Source organism: Oratosquilla oratoria, chromosome 38 (genome assembly GCF_046742065.1).
Source record: "Oratosquilla oratoria isolate Oo_2021 chromosome 38, ASM4674206v1, whole genome shotgun sequence".
NCBI lineage: Eukaryota > Metazoa > Arthropoda > Malacostraca > Stomatopoda > Squillidae > Oratosquilla > Oratosquilla oratoria.
This window is the reverse complement of record NC_134814.1, coordinates 38,954,741-38,967,240: the sequence shown is the minus strand read 5'-3', so window position 1 is coordinate 38,967,240 and position 12,500 is coordinate 38,954,741. Positions and strand designations below refer to the sequence as shown.

The 12,500-nt window shown below is 40.5% G+C and overlaps 1 protein-coding gene across 2 annotated transcripts in view; it reads right to left on the bottom strand.

Moving 5' to 3' along the window:
• Window positions 1-12,500, bottom strand: part of sbm (L-type amino acid transporter sobremesa) — a 277,773-nt gene that overhangs the window by 206,989 nt on the left and 58,284 nt on the right. The gene's annotated exons all lie outside the window — the stretch shown is intronic.

Here is a 12,500-nt window from a genome sequence, read left to right as displayed (position 1 = left end):
ACTTTCTCTAAAACACAAGCATGAACATTGTTTTTAACGTACAATAGAACACCCCCACCTTTCTTGTGGTTTCTATCCTGATTAAAGTGTTTAAATCCCGCAATATTAAATTCAGCTTCGAACTCTATACCATTTAACCATGTCTCAGTTATTCCTATCATATCGATATTTTCGCTTTTGACATACGCCTGTATTTCTTGAAATTTGTTCCTAATACTACGAGCATTAAAGTACATCGTTTTAAGAAACTCGTGATTATTTCTTTTTGGCACATTTTGAGTTTCAATATCATGTCTTATATGACCATTTTGTTTTTTATTTCTACCTTGCTCTATATTATTATCATTTGGTCCTTCATTGACATTCAATGCCTCATTAACATTTCTCCTATCAAAATTAACATTTCCCCCATCACGGACATCTGGTCGATCACGGTCATCCGATCTCTTTTGTACATTTTGCCCCCCTACGTCACCGTGATTCACGCCGGTCTCCCATCGTTCAGTGACATTATGTCCGGCATCCCTTTCTAAAATTATATTTTGTCCTCCAATGACATTATATCCTACCGTGATATTTTTTTCTCCACTATAATTACATCCCATCGTGATCTTTTGTCTTCCACTGTCATTACATCCTATCTTGATATTTTGGCCTTCATTGACATTCTGTCCGGTATCCCTTCCTAAAATTATATTTTGGCCTTCACTGACATTATATCCTACCGTGATATTTTCTCCTCCATTATCATTACATCCTAGCGTGATATTTTGTTCTCCACTATCATTACATCCTAGCGTGATATTTTGTTCTCCACTATCATTATTTCCCATCGTGATCTTTTGTCCTCCAGTGTCATTATATCCCATTGTGACATTTTGTCCTATGACATTACATCCTAATGTGACATTTCGTCCTCTAGCGACATTACATCCTATCATGATATTTTGGCCTTCATTGACATTCTGTCCGGTATCCCTTCCTAAAATTATATTTTGGCCTTCACTGACATTATATCCTACCGTGATATTTTCTCCTCCATTATCATTACATCCTATCGTGATATTTTGTTCTCCACTATCATTACTTCCCATCGTGATCTTTTGTCCTCCACTGTCATTACATCCCATTGTGACATTTTGTCCTATGACATTATATCCTAATGTGACATTTCGTCCTCTAGCGACATTATATCCTAATGTGACATTTCGTCCTCTAGCGACATTATATCCTAAAATTATATTTTGTCCTATACTGACACATTGTTCTACATTAATGCTATACTCTACACTGTTTTCCCAAGTACATTCTATTTCCCCTTCCCTTTGGGCTTCTACCCAAAAAAGGAGCTAGTTCACTTCAACTCTCGTGGGCGGGGAGTTGGGGGTGTGTGGGCGTGTAAGGTCACAGCATTACCCATAGATCGGTCATACGAGCTCTGAGCTCTCTTTCGGGAGGGAAATAGCTGTCGATCCCGAGTCCAGCACGTGATTCAAAGACCAAGGTGAATACACACACACACACACACACACACACACACACACACACACACACACACACACACACACACACACACACACACACACACACACACACACATGCATCTAGGGCAGCGTTTGTCAACTATTTTACCCTTGCGTAACCTTGAAAATAAATTGCATGTCTCAAGGAACCCCTGCGCAGGAAAAAATATATATATATATTCCATATCTTTCTCGTTTTATTTTCATCGTAATAATAGGTTAGATAGGATGATGTCTATATTACATTATTACAATAACCAAGAATATGTCGTGCTTGTTTAATTATACTACGTATATGAAGTTAAATAAAAGATCAAAAGTGCATTAGCTTATCTCACTTGTTCTCGCGGAACCCTTAGGGATTTTTTGCGGAACCTTAGGGTTCCGGGGGAACCCTGGTCTGGAGTATGGAGAAGATAGAAAAGACAAAATACGAGGTCGAGTGATAATAGCAGTGAAGACAACGCATTAGTGGATAATGTGGTACTAAGCGAAGGTAAAGTTAAGGCGATAAATCTGAAGATTACAATCAATGGAAAAAGGAGAAGAAACTTCAAAGTATTTACGTCCCTCCCCCACCTTCACACACACCTTTCCTAGGACAAAGACGTTGAAAAAATATAAAGAAATGTTATCAGACAAAATTGTTCATTTAGAAGAGAAGACTGAACAAAGTGACACTATAACAGAAGGAGGGAGGGAGAAATGGGGGAGAGGGAAGGAGGGGGTGAAAGAAAGAGGGAGGAATAGAGGGACGATAGGAAGGAGGGTGGATGAGATAAGTGATATGGTGAGACGGGAGGATGTAACGCGTATGTCCCTTTGTCGACATCCTTTAAAGTCGTTCTTCTGGCTAAGACCAAATAGTTTCACTCTACCGAGTGCACATTAATGAGCAGGGTCGATATTTTTCACAGCCAATTTGTGTCCTATGGCTATACATTTCTCTTTACAATCTCGAATCAGATATCTGTAAGTTTAATGAATGCCCCATCTACTCTCCCTTTGTTTCGTCTGAAGAGAAAAACATACAAGAATGACATTCTATCACCAAATCACGAGTAAAATTCAAAAGCTCAGGGCTCCTTAGAACGTTTCCACCCTGTCTTCCTTGATATATGAAGAGGGCCACGCCTTGGACAAAAGGTGAAAGTGAAGGTCAACAGGACAGATGGTGGAAGTGACAAAGATAGAGATCTTTTGTTGGTGGTGGTGTTCACTCAACATTCCTGGTTCTATATGTTCTCTCATTTCCCATATCTCCACGTTTTTTTTTTTTTGTTTTTTTTTTTCGTTCCTTCCCTTTCCTTCTTTTCTTCCTTCTCTCGTACTTTCATTTTTTTTTCTTATTTTTTCTTTTTCTTCTTCTTTCCTATTCTTTCCTTCTTTACGTTTGCCTTCTTTCCCTCATTCTTTCCTTTTTTCTTTCTACTTATTTCCTTCTTTCTTCTTATTTTTCCTTTCCTTTTTTTTCTTTCTTCCATTCTTTCTCTTTTTTCCCATTTCTCTTTCTTTCCTTGTTTCAAAGAATTGCAAAGGATTACAAAGGCGGAGCATGCCGACAGGAGACCTGTTGGTCCATATCCAGGTCGGATGCGTAAAAGAAACTCATAATAATAATAAATGAATAGATAAAAAATATAATAATGTAGATAACGAATAAAATACATAAATAAATGCATAGGTATAGTTAAATAATAAACAAACAGGTAAATAGTAAATAATAATAAATTGACATAACTAGTAACAAGTGAGAATCAAACAGACAAATGATAAAAAAACAAAAACAATGTAAAATAAATGATAATCATTACAGCATCTTGCTTAGGTGTTTATCAAAATTATTCTTAAAGCTTCGAACTGAACTACAATGCACTGCCTGTGCAGGAAGTTTATTCCATGCATTAACTACACGGTTGGCAAAGTTATTTCTACCCATTTCCAAATTGAATCTATTTCCGGACAGTTTGAGACCATTGTTTCTCGTCTGATTCTCATTCAATGTGAAAATTTTGTCTCTTTTGATATTGTCAATTCCCTTTAGAATTTTAAAGACCTGTATCAAGTCACCTCTGAGTCTACGCTTTTTTTTTTTTAGGGAAAACAGATTCATATGCTTTAGTCGATTTTTGTATGATTTATTTTTTTATATTTGGAATCAGTTTTGTGGCTCGCCGTTGTACTTTTTCTAGTCTGTCAATGTCTTTAATGAGATTCGGTGACCATACGGAAACAGCATATTCCAAATGTGGACGAACTAACGATTTATATAGCTTGTTAATGATTGATGGACTTTTGAAGTCAAAAGGCCGCGCAATCAGTCCTAGAATCTTATTTGCTTTCTCAGAGGCTGAAATACACTGCTTGGATGATTTGAGGTCGTTACTGATAATAACGCCGAGATCTTTTTCACTATTCACTTTTGCTAACGAATTTCCAAATAGCTTGTAATCGTACTTACTGTTATTTTTACCTATGTGCATTACCTTGCATTTGCTTGAGTTAAATTTCATTAACCACTTTTCAGACCATTGCTGTAATTTATCTAAATCTTCTTAAATATCTAATTGGTATAAGTGATCATTTGCCATTCCGCACAGTTTTGCATCATCAGCAAATTTGGAAACAGTAGATTTTAGTCCATGGTCCATATCATTTATATATACTATGAATAGAAGTGGCCCAAGAACGGAACCCTGAGGAACTCCACTTGTAAAAAAAATTCCATCTAGAAGTTTTTCCATTTAAAACAACTATGTTTTCGATTGTTCAACCATTAGTCCAATTTAATAGGCAACCACTTATTCCGTGTGAAGCTAATTTAGTAAGTAGTCTTTCGTGTGGGACGGTATCAAAAGCTTTTGCAAAGTCTAAATATATTAAATCTATATTGTTTCTTTTGTCATAATTCGAGATAACTTTTTTTTTGGTCTCGTTTTATTTTGCTCTTTTTGTTCCATTTCTCTATTTACAATTCAATAGCGAGGGCACCTCAATCAACTACTAAAACCTCACTAGAGGTGCCACGACATGCAGACGCACTGGCCAATCAGAGAACGACATTTCCGGCCAGCCCACACTTCGTCGCAGACATGACGTCACAGCAAGAAAGTTTCTACTCACGCCACCGTCCACAACACGCGTTCGACCCCCAGACCATCTTTCTACAAGCATCCAACATTATTCTTATTTATTTGTTTGTTTATTCCTCTCTCCTCCTTTCTTTCTCTTTCTTTGTTGTTTATCTATGTTCTTGTTTACTGAACGATTTATCTATCTATTCACCTAATCACTTGTTCATGATCATTTTCTTTGTGCACTCATTTTTGTTATGAACGGAAAGGTCTCCTATCGTTAAGCTTTGTCATTGCAACTAATTGTAACTTATTCGACCAAAAGAACATTCTCTGCCTACCGTAACGGTTAGTGTCTTTTAAAATTACATTGTTCATCGTGTATGATGTGTGCGTGAGTGTGTGTGTGTGTGTGTGTGTGTGTGTGTGTGTGTGTGTGTGTGTGTGTGTGTGTGTGTGTGTGTGTGTGTGTGTGTGGGAGAGAGAGAGAGAGAGAGAGAGAGAGAGAGAGAGAGAGAGAGAGAGAGAGAGAGAGAGAGAGCAAGAGAAACAAGAGAAACAGAAAGAGAAGATAGATACGACTTGACTCAGCTCCAAAGAGGCGTCGCGCCGTGTCGCGCCGCTCGGACCGACCTTAAAAAAAAAAGAAAAAAAAAGAAAAAAAAAAAAAACCTCAGCTGAGTCCCTTGATCATCGAGAGTCAGGTGGATAGGCGGATAGTTCCAAGGTTGGATAGGCTGATAGCTCCAAGGGCTTCTGACAGACACTTCGATTTCATTCAGCTGAAGGGAAACCCTCTAGAAAGAAGAATTTCCCTTCTTCTTTGGTCGTTGCAAACCAATGCAAACTTCCTCAAAAGGTGGCCATTTGGTATTACAGAGTCCGAATACAATAGAATGAAACGAAGAAAACTGAAATATTCGTACAAAAAGCACATAGGTAGAAAATGCAAATTTATTACAGTCGCCCCTACATTCGTACAAAAAGTACATAGGTAGAAATTGCAAATTTATTATAGTCGCCCCTACATTCGTACAAAAAGTACATAGGTAGAAAATGCAAATTTATTATAGTCGCCCCTACAATCGTACAAAAAGTACATGGGTAGAAAATGCAAATTTATTACAGTCACCCCTTAGCATCTCACCAACGTCTGAGATTTCCTTCCCCACTTCTCCACCTTAAGACAAAGTCTCAAATCTTTGTTTGTCTGTTCTCGTTCTCGTTCCCTTGGCGACGATCCACACATTTGAAAGAAAAAAGGCCGCGAGCCGTAGTACCAAGGCCAATGACAAACAAACTGACGCGAATGAGAAAGTGGCCGAAGGCCATACGTACTCCAGGGCCAACCATGACTACGTAGCGAGGTGAAGAGGGTTAAAAGTACGTCTCGATTTACATGCGGTGAGGTGTTCAGTGATCGCCCTCCAACCATAATAATGAGAATGAAAGTATTATTACCACTGTCATCATTACCATCATTATTGTTATTATCAGCATCATTATCATCAGTATCATTATTATCAGCATTACCAGCATCATTATTACTCATTATGATTACCATATTTCAATAATTATCGGCGCGCGCGCGACACGCACACACACACGCACACACACACACACACACACACACACACACACACACACACACACACACACACACACACACACACACACACACACACACACACACACACACACCCCAATGGCTTCTTCCCCCTTATAAGGGATACAGACAGCCAAGGAATGCACCTACCCATACCCATCCCACCCCCATCCGTGACCCATCTGCTCCCTTAGCTTAGCTCCTTGCGAATCAAGAGTCATTGTTGACTCCCACTCACAGCCCAAGTCACAGACAAGGCAGCAAGACACAGCACATCCACAGCAGTGCCTTCATTTTTATGGCACCCCTCCTCTTTCGTTCCCTTAAGCAAAAACAGAAGACGCGGAGAAATTCCTTTGTCCCGCGTCAATTTATAATCCATTCACAACCATTCTTCACTCACACCTGTCTTTTGCCTTCTCCCTTCCCTGCTAAACAGACATTTCCCTTTTACTCAAGACCTCCTTCGTCCCATCCTTCTATCTATCTCATTTGTGATCTCCCCGCCCCCCCCGAAATCACTCCATCAACACTCTTTTTACTGGTCCTTCTTCACTCGTTTTTCCATGTGCCCAAACCATTCCACTGTTCTTTCTTAAAGCCCTATCTACTAGTTCCCTTTCTACCACTGTTCTAACCATTTCCAATCCTCTGCCCACCATCCTATTGTCTCGCCCCATCCGTTTACACAGTGACCATTGGCGCAACCCAACCTTCACCTCATACTACTTATTTTCATCATCCCCAGCCCTAGTACAAGCTCTAGTATTCATGTAAAAGCTTTTGCATGACCTTAACCATTTTACTCTTACCCATATATCTGTAATAACTCCCAAAACGCATCTCTGCCTATCCTATCATTAGTCCAAAAAATATCCTTACCTTTTGTTAAAAACGTTTCGCAAATCTGCATTACCACAAATATTTGATTCTGGCACCCTCTGCTTTTCCTAAACCCACATTAGTAACGCACCAATTATTCCTTCTGTTCCTCTCCTAATCCTCTCTATTAACATTCCTGTATGCCTTTCCACCTACGCTCAAAACACTGATCCCTCTGATACTACTACATTCATATTTGTCCCCTATTCCTTTGAAAAACGGAACTATGCAAATTATTCAGTACCTTACTAACTTCCCTTTCGTCCAGCATCCTTTCCCACGTATACCTGTGCTTGGCTCTCATCTTAAAAACAGTGTTTGATATAACTAACTTCCTTTCTAAACAGATGTCCAACATCAGCTTTGCACTAAGATTATATACACATATACTGTATATGTCTAAATGGGAAACGATGAAAATGGGACTACGTCTGCTGTAGCCATGGAGAATGTGCTCGGGGACTTCAATAGTCCTTTTGTAGCATCATTCATGGCTCGATTGCTAGAATATATATGCATATATATATACATATACATATGTATATATATATATATATACTCATATATATATATATACATATACACATATATATATATACATATATGTATATATATAAATATACATGTGTGTATGTGTGTGCATGTGTGTGTGTATGTGTACATATAAACATACATGTATACAAACATATTCTGGCCGACAATCTAGATTATGTCTTTAAGAGTTGTAATAGGTCAGAGGGGCCACACACAGCCAAAGTTGATTGGGCAGTACGTGACCTTCAAGAGTGCCAAGAATGCCTTCACAAAAGTCACAAATACTTTATGCCTCTTCGAGGTCACCTCAATGTGGTACTATCCCAAGAGAACAACAGTAAGAACGCAGCTTATGCAAGTTCCCAAAGACCTGGTTGATTTTTGACGTCCTCGGCGTTCTGTTAAAAAAAAAAAAAAAACCGAGGTTATCTTGTCGAAAACTTTTGGGATTTTTTTCATTAGCCTTGTTGTTTTTTCTCTTCTTCTTCCCTTACATTTTCCTTCTCTTTTTCCTTCTATCCACCCTTTTTCTCTACCTCTTTCTTTCCTTCCCCATCATTTCTTCTTTTTCCTATACTTCTGCTTTTACATCCTCATCTATACCTCTTGTCCTTCCTGTTCCTCTTCTTTCTATCCTCCCTCTACTTCATGAACTTTCTTCTAATCCTTCATCTCTTCTCTTTTTCTTACCTCTTCTTCCTCTTCTCCTTTCCTCCTCCCCATCTCTTCCTTCTCTTCTTTATTATCTTTCCTCTGCCTAGTTCTCTTTCCTTTAATCCTTATCCTTCTTTCCATCCTCTCCAAGTTTTGCCTATACTTTCTCTCATCCACCCGTCTCCTTTTCCCCCATACACCAGTCCCGACCTTGACCATGACCCATTATGACCTGACCGGAAGGGATGGTCGGATGGCTGGTTGGTTGGTTACGTGCTGGTGGAGGAGTTCGGAGTCGGAGTAGAGTAATCTGGACGCTGAGGCCTTGTTTTTCACCTACGCATCGTCATCACTACCCACCCACCGTAATGAGTGGACAAAACGCCGCCACATTAGAGCTCTTAATGAGCCGATAAGATTGCAATAAACACGTGCAAAAATACACACGCACGCACACACAAGCACACACACACACACACACACACACACACACACACACACACACACACACACACACACACGATAATATTAATAATACAAGTTGGCACCCGCGCTGCGTTCACGCTTTGTGCATGTGGCTCAGGGCCGCCTTAAGGCCTGGTTTGTTTGTGCTTCGTGATGCAAGCGACGGCACCACGTACAAATACATGCATGTGCGCCACCGCGATCGATAGATGGACCGATAAGGCGAGGGGGGTGGGGGTGGGGGTGGGGAGGGGGAGAGGAAGTGGTGTTGGGAAACCCTTCGCGGAAAGCTTCTCTATTATGATGACAATTCTGACAGATTTTGTTTTGGTGATTGCCAGACGGTTTTAATCATCTGACGGCAGGGCGTTGTGGCGGAGGGGCAAGGAGCTTTGGTGGTTTTCTGGTAGGCACCAGGATATTTCATTCAGGAGCAGTGGAAAATATCCACAGTTACAGGATTATTATCGTTATTATTATTATTATTATTATTATCAGTTATTATTATTATTATTATTAATTATTATTGATTATTATTATTAATCATTATTAATTATTATCATTAATCGTTATTAATTATTATCATTAATTATCATTATTATCATTATTATTTTTTTTTTTTTAGTGGTGAGGTCAGCAGAGAAAACAATTGGAGTTATCATTCCTTTACGTTTCGTCGTAACCAAGACTTCTTCGTAGAAAACGTGACGTAAGAGAATAAAAAAACATTTTCTGTGATTACCTCACCACCCTGCCACTCATCTGCCTCCCATGCTTCAAGACATCTTCTTCTCATCTCAGGTCATGAAGTCCCATTAGCGTTGTATGGGGACATAGCATCTCGACTTTCGTTGACAAAGAATGAGACGGACCTTATTTTCGGCTGTGTTTATACTCCCTGCGTTGTGCGAACTAAATCAAGAGCCACCAGGATCATATGCTGACAACGTGCCCGAACGATTTGACCAGCGTAGCTCGCCAACTGGGCGACACGAGAATAGAAGCACTCCTCGGGGCCATCGTGACAAGTGCGGCCACATCGAGGGCCACAGATTCTACTTCCAGGAACAGTAAAGTCGCCGGCGCCGCATTACAGACTGACTCACGGATTGATTGACGGACTGAAGGACTGACGAACTGACGAACTGACTGACTGGCCGACCGACTGACTTAACGACTGACTGAACGACTGACTCAACGGCTGATTTAACGACTGACTTAATGACTGACTGAACGACTGACTCAACGGCTGAATTAACGACTGCCTGAACGACTGACTTAACGATTGACTTAATAACTGACTCAACGACTGACTTAACGACTGATTGAACGACTGACTGAACGACTGACTCAACGGCTGAATTAACGACTGACTGAACGACTGACTTAACGATTGACTTAATGACTGACTCAACGACTGACTCAACGACTGACTGAACGACTGACTGAACGACTGACTTAACGACTGACTTAACGACTGACTCAACGGCTGACTCGATGACTGACTGAACGACTGACTGAACGACTGACTTAACGACTGACTCAACGACTGACTCAACGACTGACTCAACGACTGACTCAACGACTGACTTAACGACTGACTTAACGACTGACTTCACGACTGACTTAACGACTGACTTAACGACTGACTTAACGACTGACTTAACGACTGACTCAACGACTGACTCAACGACTGACTCAACGACTGACTCAACGACTGACTCAACGACTGACTCAACGACTGACTCAACGACTGACTCAACGACTGACTCAACGACTGACTCAACGACTAACTCAACGACTTACTGACGCGACCGCACTTTTGTAAACAATGGCACTTTTTTTTTTTTTTTTTTTAAACTCTGAGGACTGTGATGTGGGATTTGTTCCAAGCCTCTCGATGTCTTCATGTTTTGTTTTGTTTTTTCAGCAGAGGGAATGCCTGCTGGTTTTGTTTAGACTAATGATAAACAAGTTTATTTAGCCTAAGTATGATTTTAGAGAAAAGAAGAATATCAATCTTCCGTATCATATGTTTTTGTATGAGGTATACTGTAGATACTGAGGAATGAGTATGCCAATCACAGCCGCCTGAATCCTCGTCTTAAAGCAAACTACTTTAAGGGAACTGAAAACGGTCCCTTATGCGTCACTTTGGATACAAAGATCCAAATTAGAATGTGCCCCCTTAGATTTCAGATATCAACTTCTCTTTCCCGTATAATACGAAGAGAAAACAAACAAACAAACAAACAAAGAATCCCTTCGAATTATTGTTTTTGTTTTCCGGGGCGGGGGAAGGGACGGGGTGACAAATTGTCTTCACTCGAGGAAAAAAGAATGTTTGGTGTGCGCGCTGCCAACCCAGGACATCCGGGTGTCTCAGGCAACGCGTTCGCATTGCACGCCAGAGTTCGAATTTCGATGTTGACACAACAATGATTGCCGGAGGTCAACTCGTCTGTTGACTTAATCGTACAAGACATACACACACAAAACCCGGTCCATCATTTCACTTCTACATGATCTGTGGTCAGCAACCTGCGGCTCAGGGGCCGCATGCGGCTCTTTCAGACCACTTGCGTGGATCCTGAAGATTTTTACAAAATAATCAATCCATCAGAACGAAAACGTCATGTACTGTAAATGTGCAAAACATTCCAGGCAAAATGATATACTCGTATATATCTTTATTCAACTTCGTTTTGGGGGTATAAGTAAATTGAATGATATAATTGTACTTAGACTTATTTTAGAGTAAGGTATGTTCTCATTCTATTATTATTGTAGCCCTATAGATTTGGGTTTATGAGACAGTTTTTCTATTGTATTGCAGCTCTGACAGCACAACATTTTCTTTAAACTCTGAAAAATGGCTCATCTGGCGTCAGTTGAAGACATGCCATGAACGAATGAAAAAGGAAAACACACCATTGGCCTCATGAGGTGCTGTTCACAGCAGTGCAAGAAGCTGCAATAAACCCACACCCGGAAAGTATTCATAATATTTAGAGCATTGAACAAGTAACGTAAATATACACGTTTTCGGAGTCTGACAGCAAGAAATCACTTTTTCCTAAATATTTCTTTCTGCATGCACGCACTCACGCACGCACACACAAACATACAAACACACACGAGACAACAGTGTGTGTAAATACTATACAAAAACTTAAGAACAAATTTGATGCTGAAAGATACAAAGATGGGTCACTACGAGCATAGCTCCCTTCCCGTGTAATACACACACACACACACACACACACACACACACACACACACACACACACACACACACACACACACACACACACACACACACACACACACACACACACACACACACACACACACACACACACACACACACACACACACACACACACACACACACACACACACACAGCGCTATTTACTTTATAATCTAAAAGGCTGCAGTCGTCTTCCCTACTCCCCAACTTAGATGTCAAAACAATGCCTTCACAGTGCTCAGGGATCTGTCGAAGTTCAAGTCAACATCCCCACAACTACAAAGAAGCTGCATTCAAGTACACTTGAAGACTGACACTCCACCACGGACCAAATGCCCCGCTGTTGACTTGTGCAAGGAGCAGTAGTATCTCTTTCGAGGTAGAGGAGAGGAAGGAGAGATGAAAATAAGGAAGAGTGGGGAGGGCACGTGAGACAACACCTGCTGGCTGTTCGCTTCTGGAGAAGAGAGGGGCCATGGTGGTGGCAGGGCAGGGGTGCAGGGGAGATGGA